This window comes from Pinus tabuliformis, chromosome 2_1 (genome assembly GCF_031772625.1).
Source record: "Pinus tabuliformis cultivar Carrire ecotype Pingquan chromosome 2_1, CPIR1, whole genome shotgun sequence".
NCBI lineage: Eukaryota > Viridiplantae > Streptophyta > Pinopsida > Pinales > Pinaceae > Pinus > Pinus tabuliformis.
In genome coordinates this window covers 295,125,029-295,137,503 of record NC_142299.1, presented here as the reverse complement: position 1 = coordinate 295,137,503, position 12,475 = coordinate 295,125,029, and positions in this window count along the sequence as shown.

The window sequence follows — 12,475 nt, the reverse complement described above, 5'->3', positions numbered from 1 at the left end:
TATACTATGCTTAGAAACACATAGGAGGAGCCCACCGTCGCACAACATTAGCACGCGCATTGAAAAATGGGACAAAGTTTATGGCGCTTCACAGTTATGGTGAATCAAAGCCACTGAACACGTCACAAAATCTCTCAGCTTAAGGAAGCCGTCTTACACGGAAAATGCACTTTGCCATAAAAAGAACCTATTAAAGCAATTTATTGTGGACCATTCAACTAATAAAGTTAGACCATTGAACTAATAAAGTTAGAGATATAATATATTTGTACAAATACCGGCCGCCCAAATACCTTCGGCCACCCAATTTTTTTTTATTAGTAATAAAGTTTTTAAATCTCTGTTATGTCATAAAGATGTTTGTTTGTTTTTTTGTTGGATAATTTTTGCTAATTTTATAATATTAAAATTCTCACTCATGTTAGAAGGATTTTTCTTGTAGTGATTTAGAGGTCAATTCAATCTAAAATATAATGATGTTGGTTGAAATTGTAAATTATTCAAATTTACATAATTTAAGTGTTGGTGGTGAATTTCAAGGTATTGTATCCATTTGTGCATTCAAAAATGTAATTTAAACCATGATAGAGATTAAATCTTTTTAGATGCAAAATTATTTTCAAGTTTTTCACTTTAAAAAAAATTTGCATATCAAGAGATTTTATCCTTTTGGGTGCTTAAAATGCTCATTGTTAAGATAGATCTACACTCGTTAATAATTCATTAGTTATGGGAAGATAAACCTACTACTAAATTGGATTAAAAAGAGAAAACAATTACAAAAGAGATAAGGTAGTATGAGTTTTTGCTCACGCCTTTAAATTAACTGATGATCATTTTGCAAAATCTTATCAACAAAGCTTTTCAATATCATCTAAAAAAAAATCTATTGTTAATTTTCTTTGAAGATATACTTCTCTCTAAGAAATCATTATATAAATGAATACAATCCACTTCCATTTTTTTGTTTTTTTTACAATATATTCCATATACAAAACAAAACAAAATATAGTATCAATACAAACTAATCTCCTTATTATAAATAGCACATAATGTACATAACCATAACTAATAAATTAATAATAAATGCTTATTAAAATGTGAACATCCCCCATATAATTGCATTTAAGTGTTGAATTGTTTTGAATGTGGGTGAACATAGTGAATATGAATATGGTGCTTTTGATACATAGTACTTTTGAGAAATTAAATGTTGATCCTTAAAATGAAAGAGAGAAATTAGGACGAGAAAATGGAAATAGAGAAAGAAGTGTGAAGTGTATCATGTATATGTATTCAAGGAAATAGAATGGTTGCACTCCACTTTGATTAACGTTTACTTTTCTCAGTTGTTTTAGCACTTAATCATGTGCAAATGAGATAACTTAAAAAAAATATAATAATTTATAATTTATAATGGTTATTTTTCCATTTACTTTTTCATATGGAATAGTCATATATATATCTCAAATATATCTCTATTTTACGAATTATATATGTTCTTTAATTTTTATGGTTAAGTAATTAATAGTTTTTATAGAATTTTACCATCCATTATTAATGGAGACGTGTTAATTCAGTTTATAATTTATAAATAACCTAAAATACGTGAATACGCAAATTCTTTTTTATTGAAATGGGATATTTGGAAAAAATATATATTAATATTAAAATGAATATTTTGATATTTATTTAAAATAATATAGATTATAATATCATTAAATAAAGTGAAGTTTGAGGTAAGAAAGAGAAGTTGGTTGCTATTGTTTTTAGAGAAATAGGCTGGGTAGGTGGGGAGTTTTGGTCCCCACAAGTTTTATTGTCCAATCTTGGGTAAGACTATGTATACTTGATAAAGGCTGGGGCAATAGGGAACATGACACCATAGTTGTCACGACCCTACACTAGTGGTGACTTCCAACCATACGTAGGCACGGTGTGACACCGCCAAACACTTTCGTTGCCCACCACTTGAGCTTAGCAACTACGCCTATCCAACACTTAGATTATTTTCATTAAGTGTTTACTTCATATGTAGTGGAAATACATTACTTCATTTATCTTAATTCAATTATCTTTCATTAGCATCAAAATCATAAATATCATGAAAACGCAATGTACAACAATTATAAGAGGGAGGGGCCACTCCCTAACCAGTCTGCCCAATCAGTTCACAATTCTATAACTTCAATTTTACAAATTGCAATAATTTTACAACCTGGACAACCTTCTAATTTTTCCTTCCCAACCTTGCCAATTTCGTGTAGCACATGCTCGTCGCATAGCTACCCCTACCCATCTGCACCATTTTGCCTGCACATGCCTATCAGACCTGTGGAAACCCAAGTTTCAACCTGTCAAGATTTTCGTTCATAAATTCACTGTCATGCTCGTTGGGCATGCAAATAGCCTAGCTACAATGCCTACTCCACGCGGCCTGCCCATGCCCTGTCGTGCCCTCGGCACTACCCGAACTTCTCTACACAAATTGGGACTGCAAAACTACCTGCTCGCACCACCTGCGACCCAACTTATCCTTCACTCAACGACTATATTATTTTGTGTTATCTTATATATCTGCGGTTGGATGCATTCTCCAAATGAATGCCATATACTCAATATTAATATGCTTGTCAATGCTTCAATTTTCTAAGGCTCGCGGCCCTTTGGTTTCTCCATGGGTCGCCCTGCCCATGTTTTTGCCCGACCGACTTATTCACAACGCTGCACGCCCCTTTGTTCAATACTCCATCAAGTTGACCCATCTACCCATGTTGCCTACATCCGTTATAACTCAATCGCTCGTCACGTGGGGCGTGCGTCAGCCTGCTATGGCGCACCCACTACAACTTGGTCACCCATCTGTCACCTTTAACCGATCGTTATACAACGCACCCATATTTAACCGACAATGGGTCCCCTTTAGCCGAATTTCTCCTCCAAGTCGCCTTTAACTGAACACCTCCACCCGAGTCACCTTTAACCGAACACCTCCACCCGAGTCGCCTTTAACCGAACACAAATGATCATCGCACATCATGGGCACACCCGTACTATGAATTCGTTTTTTCAACTCCCTTGGGCATTCCCAACTCAAAGTTCTGACATCCTTCCCCACTTTAAATAGGTTTTCGCACTCGACAACATCATCTCATAAAACTCCATTGCCAAGGCCAAATTACTGCAAAGTGTCATCAGTTCCAACAGCAAATGTCCATGCTGCCCATCTCCTTACCCCCATTGCACGAGCCTCCACTACAATATATGTGTATGAGTAAGTCTCCTTAATCCATGGTCGTGAGCCGCACTCGTCGCAATCCTCCATGTTGCTCCATCACATGGAAGGTTTCTCCTTCTAACTCAGCTACATGTTATGACCACAACTCGTATTGTGTCAATCCACCATGTTTCGTCATCATGTGAATCTATGCTATAATACTCCAACTCAACACAACATATCTCAGTAAAACCTCAATATATCTTAGACATAGCTCAGTTAACTACATGCCCCCATGGATCAAACTAGTCGGGTGATCAGTCTAACTATCACATCCAATCCATGAGAATGCTCCTCGTCATGCCACCATTGGTCATTTTTCTAACATCTTATCACATATTTAACTCGCTTAAGAACCTTTTCCATCTCCATGCATTAGCCCTCCAACCAATGCTCATCATGTCATACCCAGATCAATGAAGAAACTCCATCTCACCTACAATATGTTGCCCATCAATGATATCGTCCATGTGCTTCCCACGATCATATACCAACAACAACATCCCTTCAAGCATCATCTCTATGAGGTCCTTCCCTAAAGGCCCCTTTGTGATGGTGGTGCAGTCACCTCTCCTCATCAAGCCACTCCACCTACCCATCTCCAAAGGTCTAGTGCATGACAAGGACTAGGAAGTTGCCTTTGTGACTATCATCCACCCATGTGTTAGATTGATGTTATGTCCTCAAGTAATCATGCACAACAACAACCTCCTCTTTTGTACATCCAAGCTTCTCAAGGTTTTCCTTTGTCAACTGAAAATCATATATTCCCATAGAATACCTGCAAAATCCACAATGCTAGTTGGATCTCTACGTGCATACTTCTCTCCATTAGTTACCTTTGATTAAGTACTCAAACTTCCTCTCTCCTCAACACTATCTCGGTGAAGGCTCTTGGTAGAAGTCATAACTACTTTCTTTGTGATGAGTGGAATTGTCTTTCCACCTCCATCCTTCTTTTCCTTCATGTCTCTTGCAACAAGGTCAACCATCCTCTTCTCCTTCGTTACTTGAGTCACACATCCAAGTCCATGTTGTTCAACATGCTCATGATTCACATTTGGTTCCTTCTCATACAAATTCATCAAAGAAATCATTGGTCGATACCCCAAGAGACTCTTCCTTGTCATCAACACAATCATGGTCTTCCCTCCGGGTGTAATCAAGATTATATCGTGGTCCACCATCAATATGGCTTGTGTAACTACTAAGAAATCCTGCCCCAAGACCATAGCATGATCATCCATCTCAATCACCCTCAAATCCAACTTTTCAAACCATGAACCCACCTTCACTTGTGCGTTCTTCAAAACACTTTCAAGAACTTTCATGCTTGAGTTCATTTCTTTCAAGGAGATCAACTCCCTTTCCACTCCAGCCTTTGATTTCAAACATTTTGTCGCCTTTTTGCTAAGAAAACTATCTTTAGCTCCTGTATCCACCAATGCAACAAACTTCTTCCCACATACGGTCACTTGTACAAAACTCAACTTCAACAAATCTCCATCCTCCACAGGATTTGTCTTGCATCTTAATCTTTGCAACCTTTTTTAACAATCCTACCTTAGAACTATCTTTTTCTTTATGATTCAACCTTACTATCCTTTTGAGGTATCTAACTTCCCCATTCAGCATATTTGAGCAATTCGAACATGGTTTAGATTGAGTTCCATCAATCTTTTCCTCCTTCACATGTTTTCCAGCTGCACGTATTTGGCATACATCATATTCAACTCGAAGTGCCCCTATTATTCGCAAATCACTCTTCATTGCTTGTTAGTACACTCCAAGTCTCTCAATGTACTTGACCTCATCCTGTTCTATGAAAACATGAGGTATGTGTTCTTCTTTATGATCAAGAAAGTTCCTCTTGATTTCTTCCACAAGCTCCTTGGCTCTTCCTTGCAATTTGGCTTGTTCCTCCCTTAAGCAAACTCGTTCACCCATGAGTTCTTGGAGTCTACGGTCACCCTATCACATCTCTTCATCAAGTTTCTCAATTTCTGTAGACTTTCCAAGGACATTATTCACGACCCTCAACACATCCACTATTCCATCTCCAATGTGCCCCAAGTGTTCCCACTCTTGCACAAGAGCTTCGTAGTGTTGTTGCCTCTTAATCTTCTAATAGTTTGTCGTATCTTCAAGATTTTGAACAACCCTTATAACTGCCATCTTCCTTCATTCATCATCCCAAGATTGCTACTTCACCCCTTCTCAACTATGTTGTACTAGTGGTCAGCATGGCTTGACCCCTTCAATGTGCCTTTGCCAACCTATGTTGTATTGTGACCAACTAATAATCTGCAAATCTCACTTTCTGCAAAATGACCTCTCATACCATCTGCCAACAATGTGAGAAGATGTTTCTCTTCTACTAGCCTTGACAAATTGGGGTCTCATACCATCTGTCATGGCCCTACGCTAGTGGTGACTTCCAACTACACATAGGCACGGTATGGCACCGCCTAATTCTTTCATTTCCCAATATTTGAACTACACACAGGCACGGTATGGCACCGCCTAATTCTTTCATTTCCAAATATTTGAACATACAAAATACGCCTCTCCAACACTTAGATTATTTTCGTTAAGTGTTTACCTCATATGTAGCGAAAATACATTACTTCGTTTATCTTCATTAGATTATATTTCATTAGCAGCGAAATCATAAATATCATTAAAACATAGTGTACAACAATTATAAGAGCGAGGGGAAACTCCCTAACAAGTCTGCCCAATCACTTCAAAATTTTGTAACTTCAATTTTACAAACTATAATAATTTTACAACCTCGAAAACCTTCTAATTTTCCCTACACAACCTTGCCAACAACGTGTAGCAGTAGTGCAACACGTTCTTGTCGCACAACTTTCCCTACCCATCTACGTCGTTTTGCCTGCACACGCCTATCGTACTTGTGGAACCCCAAGTTTCGACTTGTTAAAACTGTTGTTCAGAAATTCACTGTCTTGCTTTCGAGGCGAGCGCATAGCCCAGCCACAATGCCTGCTACACACAACCTTCCCATGCTCTGTCGCTGCCTCGGCACCAGCGTTCAAAATTGAACACGTCAGAGCCTTTCAAAGGGCCTTTGGCACGTCAGAGAAGTAAGGAGAAATTTTGACGCATCAAAAAAAATTTAAAATATGATTTTTGTCATTTAAAAAAAAAATTGGAATAATATCCTAATTTTTTTTAAGAAGGGCTGTTAAATTTTCAACCCTTTTTTTAAATTTCATTTTTTTTTAAATTAAAATTTTAAGAATGTTGAATTTGGGAATTTCCTTTCATGTTAAAACTTAAATCCCATTTGAGAAACTCCCATTTCAAAAACAACAATTTCTTTTTGAGTTGTTTTTTCTAATTGTGCATATGATGCAAGTTATTATTACTCATTATGTCAAAATTACCTTTTCATACCATTACATTTGGCAGTTTTTAAGTTGCTCCCATTTAAAAAACAACAGTTTCTTTTTGAGTTGTTTTTTCTAATTGTGCATATGATCCAAGTTCTTATTAATTATTATTTCACAATTACCCTTTGATACCATTTCATTTGGTAGTTTCAATTGAGAGCCACTAGATGTCAATATGGGTCATGTATTGGGTCTGTAATTTTACTGAGTTGTGCCTGAACGTTGCCCAAAGCAAGGTTTGACAACGATTTAAGCTGGAGAGGAGCATAGATTCATGATTTAGCAAACACCTGTCAAGCAAGGTTTAAGAACAATTTATGCTTGGAGAGAAGCGCATTCCACAGGCTTCCTAATGTACTGGATTTTATTTGTTTGTAGATTCCCAATTCCTGGTATGTTTTCATATTCCCAATTTCTGAATGACTTACTTGTATCAGTGTTAGTAAATGTGCTAGTGACTTGGAGGTAAGATACTAATAATCAAAGAACAGATTTATCTTTGTTCATAATAATTCTATATGTCACCCCAAATCTAGAAAGTATGTTGTGGAATGCTTGTAGTTTGCTTACCTTATTTTTCTAGAAAACAATAGGTCATCCACAAACATGAGATGTGAAATACCAGTGGTTCTTATTACCCCGCATCTAGCAATTAGTCCATTTTCTCTAGCCAACTGAATGCCTCTGCTCAGACCATCAATAACTAAAATAAATAGTAATGGAGAAGGTGAACAATCTTGTTTTAGTCCCTTGTAGAGTTTGAAGAAATTAGTCGGTTTCTAGTTGATGAGTATTGACAGTTTTGTTGAGGAAATGCATGTCATAACATAACAAGATTAGTCCAGATCTGTATAGCAGGCAATTCTCTGTGATCTGTAAATAAACATGTACTCATTTTTAATCAATCAATATCATATTAAGAAACGCCACCCAATTGTGACTTCTCCCATAAATATTAAAAAATCAATCTAATCCTATTAATCTAAAGAAAAACATAATATATTAAAATGGTGTGAGCAATCAACACTGATAACAAGATATAAAATATAAAATAACGCAGAAAAGAAAGGAGATACCAAAAACATATACACCTTTGTACACTCTTCTGTTGAATCCTAAACCTGTTTAGAATTTTACTGAATTTTTTCATTCATGCAATAAACTTAAATTTGATTGAGCTACTTGTATATTGGCCTGTCTACTTGTAGTTGCTGCTCCTATCAGACCTACCTTATACACAACATCCATGGGGTTGTTGTTCCACCATTCTCCTATTACTCATTAAAACACATGTAAAGTTTTCTTTCTCTTTTTCGTTTTTTTAAGGAATACATCTAGCTTAGGCTAGGCTAGCCCATGTATATATCGAAGAACAACTATCCACTCATATCAGCAATACTATTAATTATTAATTTCTCAAAACTAATGAGGAGTATCCCCACAAACCGACTGGTATACTTTATACTATGTCCATAAAAAAAATTAAGTGCATCAAAAATGATTTTGTGAACTATATAAACCTATTGCACTCACCTAAAACGATTGTAGCTTTGTCTTTGGGTTTAGGAAAAGGATATGAACTGCCCTTCTTCGAATAGATCACGATTGCTCCAAGGACCCTAGCTCGGAGCCATGAGACATGAGCGTGCCACCACAAGCTTCCTTCCTGAAAAACAACAATGAATCTATATGTGTAACTTCCACCCGGTTGAATTGGGCACTGTGTAATAGACTCGCGTCCATTGGCCCAACCTATATGTAATTGGTTTATTCCATGCTTGCCATGATTGAAACATCTATCACTTTCAACTTTACATTATTTCTTTCATATAGTCAAAGAGGTAGGTTAACACCCCAACGAATTACCCTTTTCCACAAGTTTAAAATACCGAGAGGTTAAGAAATCGATTTCAAGGCATATTTAGCATAAAGTATTCGTGTGTGCTGAAATTATTTTTGCTCATTGAAATTATACGCAAGACTTATTTATGCATAATCTGAGATTGCACATATCAAAGGCAATAGGGACTTTGAAAATGGCTAGATTCATTTTTACAATAAATATTTGCGATTTTAAGAGATGGTAGATTTGAATTGAATCTCATATTCCAGGAATCTGTAATGCATATAAGTTAATAGATGGTAGATTTTAATTGAAGTGGATATTCCAGGTTTCTGTAATAGTGGTAAATAATAAATTTGAATCGAATAAAATATTTCAAAAATGTGCAATTAATATAAGAAATTGAATCTCCAAAAATCTCCCTGGTGAATTTGAATTGTGAATTTGAATTAAATTAACTTCACCAAAGATTGAATCACCATATTCCAATTAAGGGATGTCCAAAAAATGAGAGCAGAGACAAACCAGTGAATAGTGGAATCCCACAGTGTCCCCGTTGCTTAAAAAAGAGTTGGTCCTGGTAACTGGCCATTTACAATGACTATATCGTGCATTTGGCATAATCTCTGAATAGGGGTGATTTCAATCTGTTCCAATAAATTGAGATTGTAACAATATAATGAGACGGAATTTAGTTCAAATCATAGTTTGATATATGCCCATTAGTTTATTCATCTCCTTTCACTCAGAAATATTATATAAAATTTTCACAATATATCAATAGAGAGTTACCAGAACAAGAAGACATCACAAATAGCATTACAGAGTCGTAGTTCTAAACAAAAGAGCTATGACAAACATACAGTGAAAGTATGATGGTGCATGTGTGATGAACAATTTCTATGGACCAAATAGTTTGCAACTCCCACCACTATGAGTATTAGTAACCCAACTGAGCATCCTGTCCAAAATACTCGTCCCACAAGCATTGGTATTCATACGATCTCGTCCTGAGTTTAAGCTTAGTCTCAATATTCAGCGTGCAGTGCTAGGCCGCAAAATTGTTTCAAGGGATTTAGTTGGACTCGATTTATTGCCAGGAAAATAATGAATGAGGATTAGAGATTTTAAGCAGGGTAGGAATATTTGGTGATACAATCCAAATCAACTTCCATAATGCCATAGGTTTTCCATCTATGTTACAGACAAAAAAAGGGGTTGATAAGTGGTCCAACATAATTTTTTAACAGGGAGCACGTTATTTCTATATTAATCTAAACTTTTTAACAGGGAGGAGGACGTGTCAGGTTATTTCTATCTTAATCTATTTTAAAAAATCAAGATAAATGGTATATGTATTTATTATAATATAGTTTTATAAATAATACAGTTTTATACAAGGTGGAAAAATTTATCATAATTTAGTTGTCAAATCAAAAGCCAGGATAGCTATGTCTAGCTGCGATTCTCAAAGGACTCATCACAGTTATTTAAGGAAAACCACGCCACCTAAAATAACCCACTGGGGGTAGGCTTTCACCCCTGCCAGATGCCTCTCGGTCTGGGGTCGTTAACCTCTTTCCTTACGTCCAAAGAAAACGAGTTCTTACTCAAACAGGAGCAGTTAACCTCTTTCCTTACGTCCAAAGAAGACCAGTTCTTACTCAAACAGGAGCAGTTTTATAGCATACTCCAGACTCATTATTCATCATATTTACTCTTAATTTCTAATTTATTTATTTTTATTTTGGTTCAAGGAGTATTTTAAAATTGGATAAATAAGAAAGAGGTCAATTTATTGTTAGTTTCTTTATTTATGGACAAGAAAAAAAAATCAATAATTTGATTGGTTTTCTAAAAAAACTATAATTTAAATAAAAATAACCATTTATTAATAACTTTAACATGTATAATTAAACCTTTTGCCAGCAAAATGTATTTTTCAAAATTACAAATGGTAAGGATAAATAAAATTGTAAAAATAAATAGGATATACATGTGTTGTGCAAACATTATTCCTTATTCCTTTTATATGTACTAGTGGTCTAAAAGCACACAATTATGAGATTGATATACCTAGATAGGAAATTAGAAAAAGTTGGACTAAAGAGATGTTAGATTTAAAAATAAAAATGGTTTATATTTATAAAGATTTGTTTCGAATTTTACGTGAATTTTTTTTAATGGAATGTTTTTTTCCAAAGAAAAAAATCGAACTTTTTATTAAAATAAAAAGTTACATAGCATATGCATTAAGCATTCAATTTGGCTGTGTGAAAGTAGATCATACAGCCCGCAATGTACAACACTGCCTAAAAGCAGAAAAAGAAAGAGCTGCTCCAATTTTCCGGAGTGCAGCCTAAAGGAAACCCAGCTGGCCTAAGTCTTCCTGCCCTTCTTCTTCTCCACTTTTCGCCAACCATCCATGTTGGGAGGGGAGTCAATAATGTCTAGCTGGTTTTCCGTCGTACTCATTGGTTGCTCCTTATCTAAATCCGATCCTTCAAGACTATGACTTCGTTTATTACCACTTATTTCCAGCTCAAGCTCTTGTTCCTTTTCCTCATTAATCTCCTTGTCCTTATTGTCCTTATTTTTATCCTTTGCTGTATTTTGTTCTTCTTTCTTTGCTGTAGTTGCCTTCTTCTATGCGACGTCTATATTCTGCCATCCTTTCATCTTCCTTTGTTGTTGCTTGCTCTTGTTGAGACTTGGACATGCATTGTATAGATGACATGTTTGTTAACATCCCCGGCATCTGAAAGCTGTATTCTCATAGTCCAAAGATTGTTTCCACTGTGTATTATTGAAATTCAGGATGATGCTCTCAGGTAGTCCTTGGCTGAGATCTACCTCGACACATATTCTGGCAAAAGTAAATATTCCTTTTATGTGTCTCTCTCTGTCTATCTTTAACATTCTCCCCAAGGTATTTCCAATTGCTATTAGAACCTTTGAATGCCAAAAATGTAATGGAAGATTATGCATCCTAACCCATACTGGCATCCTTGATACCACCATGGTGTTAGCATCAAAATCAGGAAACCAAGGGGTAATAAACAGTCCAGCACTGCCCCAGAACCATGGCCCTTGGTTGAGAACTGTTTCCTTTTCTTCCTCTATATCAAAACATACTATAAAAAACCCTTTAGGGTATAGGTAGATTTGGCACTTTTTTGTCCAAACCGAGTGGATCCATTGATACAATGCATCAGTTCTAGGCCAAAAGCCATTAAATCTACAATTTTTTTTTTTTTTTAATGAATGTTACAAATACTTTATTAATATATATTTCTATGTTATTAATATATATAATTAATAAAAAATATAAGTTAAAATAAAAATATGTAAATGAGAGTAAATGTTTTGTTTAATTTTAGTTTTATTAAATATTGGTTATAAATTAATTATTTAAAAAAATTACAGAGGCTTTTTTAATTTTGTGATTTATTTTTATTTTTATTTTTTATATATGAATATTTGTTATATTATAGAATTAGCTTAATGCCTAATAATATATTGGTGATAATTTTGGACTAAGTTAAGATGAATCTATGATATAATTTTGGACTAGGTTAAGATGAATCTATGATATATTTTTAATGTATTCAAGTGATTTTTTTTATTATTGTAATATTGACATTAAAGGCAGATGATTTTTTTTTGTTTTTCAAGGAAAGTTTCCAAGTGAGCTAATTTTCCATGGTTTTCTAAAAATAAAAAATAAAAATTTGCCAATTTCCATTTATTCTAAAAATGGTTCGCATAAATTTTATACTAATTTAGAGACTATGAAATAATTAAAAAATTTAGTATTCTTACAAAAATATTGCTAAACATTTTTTAGCTTAATATTGAGGATTAATAAGATTTTCTAACATTTTTAAACTTGGAAATTTTTTTCCATCCTTCAAATTTTACATGTTCAATTTGAAT